General features: G+C 42.4%; 1 protein-coding gene and 1 long non-coding RNA gene across 3 annotated transcripts in view; both read right to left on the reverse strand.

The window, feature by feature from the left end:
- ABI3BP (ABI family member 3 binding protein) overlaps nucleotides 1–2,784 on the reverse strand; it is a 144,149-nt gene extending 141,365 nt beyond the window's left edge. For both annotated transcript variants that reach the window (XM_086883080.1, XM_086883064.1), the window contains exon 1: nucleotides 2,648–2,784. The gene's annotated coding sequence lies outside the window, so the exon portion shown is untranslated. The remainder of the gene's footprint in view (nucleotides 1–2,647) is intronic.
- A 212-nt stretch (nucleotides 2,785–2,996) lies between these two features.
- LOC147654372 (uncharacterized) lies at nucleotides 2,997–4,433 on the reverse strand. The gene is made up of 2 exons (XR_015285042.1): nucleotides 3,499–4,433; nucleotides 2,997–3,377 (listed from the first exon to the last, which is right to left on the reverse strand). It is a non-coding gene; the product is annotated as an uncharacterized LOC147654372 (long non-coding RNA).
- Nucleotides 4,434–6,000: the final 1,567 nt, after the last annotated feature.

Raw genomic sequence — 6,000 nt, forward strand, 5'->3', positions numbered from 1 at the left:
TTAACATAAAAAAGGCAAGAATACTGAGCTTAATGCAGTAATGAAAAGTCTCAAACTGATCAAACAGGAAAAGACAAAACCTCTGATCCTTTAGTGACTCCTCCTTTTCAGCACCAAATTAATATTTAAGTAACAAAGTCAAGTACTCAAAAGCTTATTACCTCAACTTCAACTGATTCTCTGCAGGTTAGATCTCAAAAATGGAGATTCCAACCAGATAGTATCACAGCACATCTGGGGCAAAGCAGAGCTTTTCTAGTCCTATTGTAATAGTTCCCAGACCGGTAAGTACAACAAAAACAAAAGTATGGAAGGAAAAAGAAAAAGTTGGGGGGATGGGAGGAAGAAGAGCAGGAGACAAGATTTTACATTTTGTTTCCAAATACGAACATGCTTTTGTTTTGATTTGGGCTGAGTCCCAATTCACCTATCATTCCTGATTATTTTGACAAGCAAAAGCCAAGTGCCTCAACTCCTTGCTGTTCTAATTTGAAGCAGAAAGAGTGTGCAAAGAATAACCTTACAAAATAGAATCCCGTCTTCTCTTTGAAAAGCACAATAATGCCATTTGGAACTCTCCAAGAGCAAGGACTTACAGTACACTTGGTCTGTCTTTTCTCAGAACATTTCTGGTTGATACTGTACATTTCAGCAGTGCTTGTCAATTACTTGTGAAGCCTCTTTTTCATGAAATATGCTATATAAATGTTAATTATAATTTTCATTCTCTTATGGGTGACTCAATTATTGGACTCCTTTTCTTGCAAATATCATGGGATCTCCTTTAAAGGCCTTCAGGAAAAAAGAGGTGCCAAATAACATTCTTTCAGATGTGCTGTTCAGAGAAGAAAAAGAAGAAAAAAGAAGAAAAAAGAAAATCTTAACTCTGCTTTCTAGAAGTTTCTAATTACTTCTTTTCCAATGCTTTATTCTCTAAATTTATTCTATTTATTGCTAATAAGCGAATATTTGAGTTCTCATGCTATCAATAATACTGGATTCACATGTTAGTCTATTAGTCAAAGGTAAGACTCATTCATTTCATAGATAAAGGTGACAAAGATAGGATATTCTAGTGTCCTTATCCCAAACTGATTTCCAGATTTCCAAATTAATGGGATCTGAGACAAAGTGCAAAGAAGAAATTCAGTGAAAAGGAGTGGACAAAATAGCTGTTTCTTGTAACATGTTTTACATAGTTCAAACTCTTTCAGCACTCACTCATTTGACAATTGTTATTTCAGACAGTGACTCATCTTTTCTAACAGGCAAAATTCTTACAACAATTCTTACCAAAATTCTGTACAACATGGAGTGAAATAAAAAACCCCATTTCTTTAATTTCTCTGTTAAGTAATGACTTATCTTATTGTTGCCCTTTGTAATGAAAATAAGCTTGTAGACTCAGTTCTGCAGTTTTAATAACAATATCATGACCTGCCCCATGAAGAACCAGCAAAATTCCAGGTTCTCAATGGTACCACTCCTCCTCGTTATCAAGACTTTGGTATTATTTTATTTAGGGTTTATTTTGCCTTTTATTTTTTTTAACAGTCAGGTTTTGACTGACTCCAAGACAGGACTCTGCAGAGTGTCACCAGGCTCCTGGTACAATGCCTGACCACCCACTTGGGGGAAGAACATTTTTCCCTTGTAGCCAATCTGAACCTCCTTTGTTTTAGCTCATGCCTGTTTTCTCTCATGCTCGCACTACGCAGCAATGTGAGGAGCCTGGCTCCATGCTCTTGGCCACCTCTTGGGAAGCACTGTAAGGGCTGCTGTTACATTCCCTTGTCCTGACTGAGCTAGTCCCATTCCCTCAGCCTGTCTTCACAAGGCAAGTGCTCCAGACCCTGACCATCTTGGTTGCCTTTCTCTAGACTTGCTGCAGTTTATCATTGTCTGTCCTGAATTTGGGGGTGGGGTGAGAGACCAACACTGGATGCTACCTAGGTATGCAATTCATCGAGTGGTGAGTAGTGAGGGGAAATGACTTCCCTCAATCTCCTGGCCACGCTGCTGTTCAGACAGCCCAGGACACTGCTGACCTGCCTTGCTGCCAGGACCCACTGCTGGCTCCTGTGCAGCCTTCCATGGTTCCCCACTGCTTTTCACCAGGGCTGTTCCCAACCCGTCAGTCCCCAGCCTGCATCACTGCAGGGGTTACTCCCATGCAGACACAGGACATTGCAGTTGTGGGACATACAGGATGTTGCAGTTGTACTTGTTGAATTTCATGATGTCCCTGTCAACCCATTCCTCCAGCTTGATGGGGTCCCTCTGAATGGCAGCCCTGCCCTAAAGAGTATCAAGTGATCATCCAAAACCGTGTCACCTGAAAACCTGACAAGAGTTCATTCTGTCACTCCAGGTTACTGACAAAGATGTTAAATCCTAAATAAGTCCTAAGATAACCATCTATGGTGCCTCACTTGTGACCCTCATCTATGCAGTGCATGATCCTACTGCCCTCTGATCCCAAGCATCCAACCACTTACTTGGCCAGATAATCACAGTCTCTGTGAACTGCTTGGGTAGATGTGCACTGCATTAAACACCTGATGTGTGCTACAATTTATATTTTAAAACACTGTCAAGAAACCAGCTTCTTTAAGCAAACACTGAACATATCAAATGGGTTCCTTACCTGAAGGCTTCCCCTTCACTGTTACATCTTAACAGAAATAAATCTGCCCAATCTCAGCAAGCCTCTAGAGCAAAAACCTAGTGCCTTTGAAGCACTATGTAATTACTAAGTGCTTCTGTCTGTGAAAAAAACCACCTTATTCTCCTCTTCCATCAACACATTTGTGCCACTTGAGATAATTAACACAATTACAGCCTCTCTATTATTGGATTACCCCAGAACATTCCGTCCAAACATCTTCTGTCTCTGCCTTTCCTGCATCATATCTCTAAATACTTATCACTGTCTTCCTGAACACGATCTGATTAACTTGAAATGCAAGCAGAAACAAAGAGCAAAACACAAAAAGGAGGGTGACAGTAATGAGTCTTTAACAGAGTAATTGCATGAATCAAAAATATCTTAGCATATATTGATTTTCCTGTGATTAGAATGAATTTTGGAAAGCTTCAATTATCCTCAATTATAATTTAATTATTCTATACATGCTTATAATATGAGCAAAGAGTTTAAGCAGCAGTCCTGTCCCAGATTGCTTTGGAAGGTGGGCTTCATAATCCATGCTGTATCAAGTCTTCAATACTCCATTATAATCTTCCTTTGCAGAAGTCAGCACCTCCTGGTCTCTTTCAGTCTCATTCCACAAAATGTTCTGATTTGTGAAGATAATGTAAGATCACAGTCCAGATTAGTGAACTCAGATGTGAAGTCTGGAGTCTATTACTGTACACTAGGATAGGATACAAAATCTGTTTATACATTTACAGCGTGAATGTTGATGCCATTAGCAATTCTATTTTGAAGAAGAAGAGGGAGATCTGTCTGCATCACAGATCTGCAGAAGCACTCACCTCTGAAGGTAAGAATGAAGTGCTGGTGATTGGCTTCTCTGATGTTTGCCAAGTTATAGTGGGTTCGTACGGGAATAAATACCACACGCCACATGTCGTATCACGTATCTGATACAGATTCGGTTTATTTTGGATTCTTGCCACAGGACAAACTACCATGTCCCTTATGCTGCCGCTTCCTCATTGCTCAGCCACATTCTAATCAAGTACTTCTGCCTTCCACCCCAAAGAGATATAATAACGCTTCCCGACTTCTCAATACATCCACCATTTCTGTGCCCTGGGCCTTTACCTCTGGCTCGCTCCTCAGTTGGCTTTTCCAGCCTTCCAGTTCCCGGGGGAACCCGCCCCGAGCGCTCCGGGCGCTGCCGCCGCCGCCAGGGAGCGGCGCCGGGACAGCGGGACGGGGACAGCGGGACAGGGGGACAGCGGGATGGGGACAGCGGGGACAGCGGGGACAGCGGGATGGGGACAGCGGGGACAGTGGGGACAGCGGGACGGGGACCGGGGGTCCAGCGGCCACCTCCACAGGGCGGCTGCAGCGCGGAGCTCCGAGGGGTGGGCGAGCCCGCTGGAGCAGCAGCAGGAAGGAGAAGGAGATGTGTCCCTGCCGGGCACAGTCCGTGTCTCTGGAAGAGAGGAAGGATTGGGAAGGCTGCTGCCGCTCACACTGCTCCCCCTGTCCCCACACACCGAGAGCGGCTGCTGCCAGCCCTGCTCCTGGCTTGGGCTGCTTCTCTTCATTCCATGGCTCCTCTCAGCATGAGCTCCGAGCGCAGAATGGAGGTGGACACCAAACCCTCTTCTCTCAAGGCGATGCACAAAAGCGTACAAGGCTATGCTCTTTTACTTAAAATAGAGAAATTTATTCTCCCCGTGGCTGCCGGCTCAATTCATCACAGGAAAAAAAAATTAAAAAAAGTTTAAGTTCTGCTTCACTACAGTGGGGGCACTGAATTAAATGCAACTGAGTACTGAATCTGGCCCGCTCCAGAGACAGCAGGTGCAGCCTTAAACTGCTTATTTCCCTCTTCCCTCCTCCCTTTCTCTACACCAGTCTTTCAAATATTCTGACAAAAAGCCAGGGGAAGCCCTGCAAAATCTAGAGCAAATAATAGAAACAAAACACTGTTAACTTTTATGAAAAGCAGAGAAGTCATCTCGAAGTTATATGGAGGAAGATGACCAGATTCTTAGTTTTATTAAAAGATATTATTTTCTTGGCATAAGAAAATTAGTTCTTTGGCTAGGATGCACAGATTTGATGAATGCATGCAAAGACAGGAGGGAAATAATTCATGTTTTTCCTCTCTCCATATGAGTCATTTTGGCCTAAAACACATCTTCCAGAAACTTTTTTGGCTGGATTTGGCTACTTTAGTTTGCACTCGACATCAGTAGGCTTATCTAGGTCAGAATACTGTGAATAACATTCGAGTGTCATTGCTTGTCACTACTGTGCACAGAATTTAAACATATAAAAACCGCTATGAGCTATACACTGGAAGCTGAAAAAGGCAGTTAATGAGCAACAGAAACACATTAAAGTACACAGCACATTTATTCTAAAGAACTTGTACATATTCATATGAAATTCATAAGTTTACTTGTCGTAATTGTCCTCCGTATCCAGGGATAAAAAGTAGGAAGTTATCTTACATGAAGATTAAAGTAACAGTGCATGTACAATTTATTTGAAGCAAAGTAAACCCAGGATTAAATAAACTCTAAGTGTTGTCTTTAGAACAAAATTATTTGCATGACACTCTCAGAGCAAGTATTTAACAACTGTAAATCTATTCAAAACAACTCTGAAACATTATCATCAAAGCACATTATCTGTACAGGAAAAGAGTTTTATTTCACTTCAGAAATGAACAGCAACTGCACATTTCCAGCAGGTAGCTCTCAAATGTGTGATAGAAGATTTTTTTGAAGCCAAGGACTGTGCTTAGCTTTAAAAAAAGCACAGCCCAAAAGAAACGGCTTTGTATGGTCAAATGGTGCATCAGGCCTAACATCCTTGCTTTAGGTTCAAGACAGAACAACAGTTACTTAATACTGATCTTAACCTGGTTCTGTGGGCCAAATGGCCAGTGGTGGTGTCGTGGACTGACCCAGGCCAGATGTCAGGTACCATGAAAGCTGCTCACTCACTCCCCTCTGTAGCTGGGAAGAGGGGAGAAAATTTAACTCAGGGTCCATGGGTTGAGATAAGGACCAGGAGACATCTCTCATTAAATACCATCACAGGCAAATCAGGCTCAGCTTAGAGATGTAAAGTGAATTTATTACTAACAAAATCAGAGCAGGATAATAAGAAGTGAAATAAGCCCTTAAAAAGCCCTTCCCCTCACCCCTCCCTCCTTCCCAGCTTTACCTCCTACCCCAGCAGGAGACAGGGAATGGGAGTTATGGTCAGTTCATCCAGAGCAAACCCCATTTTAACATATTTTGCCTTAAAACATCCTTAGTATTTGGGAAACCTAAAATTTGGGAACT

This window comes from Cyanistes caeruleus, chromosome 3 (assembly GCF_971803275.1).
Source record: "Cyanistes caeruleus chromosome 3, bCyaCae1.hap1.1, whole genome shotgun sequence".
Taxonomy (NCBI): domain Eukaryota; kingdom Metazoa; phylum Chordata; class Aves; order Passeriformes; family Paridae; genus Cyanistes; species Cyanistes caeruleus.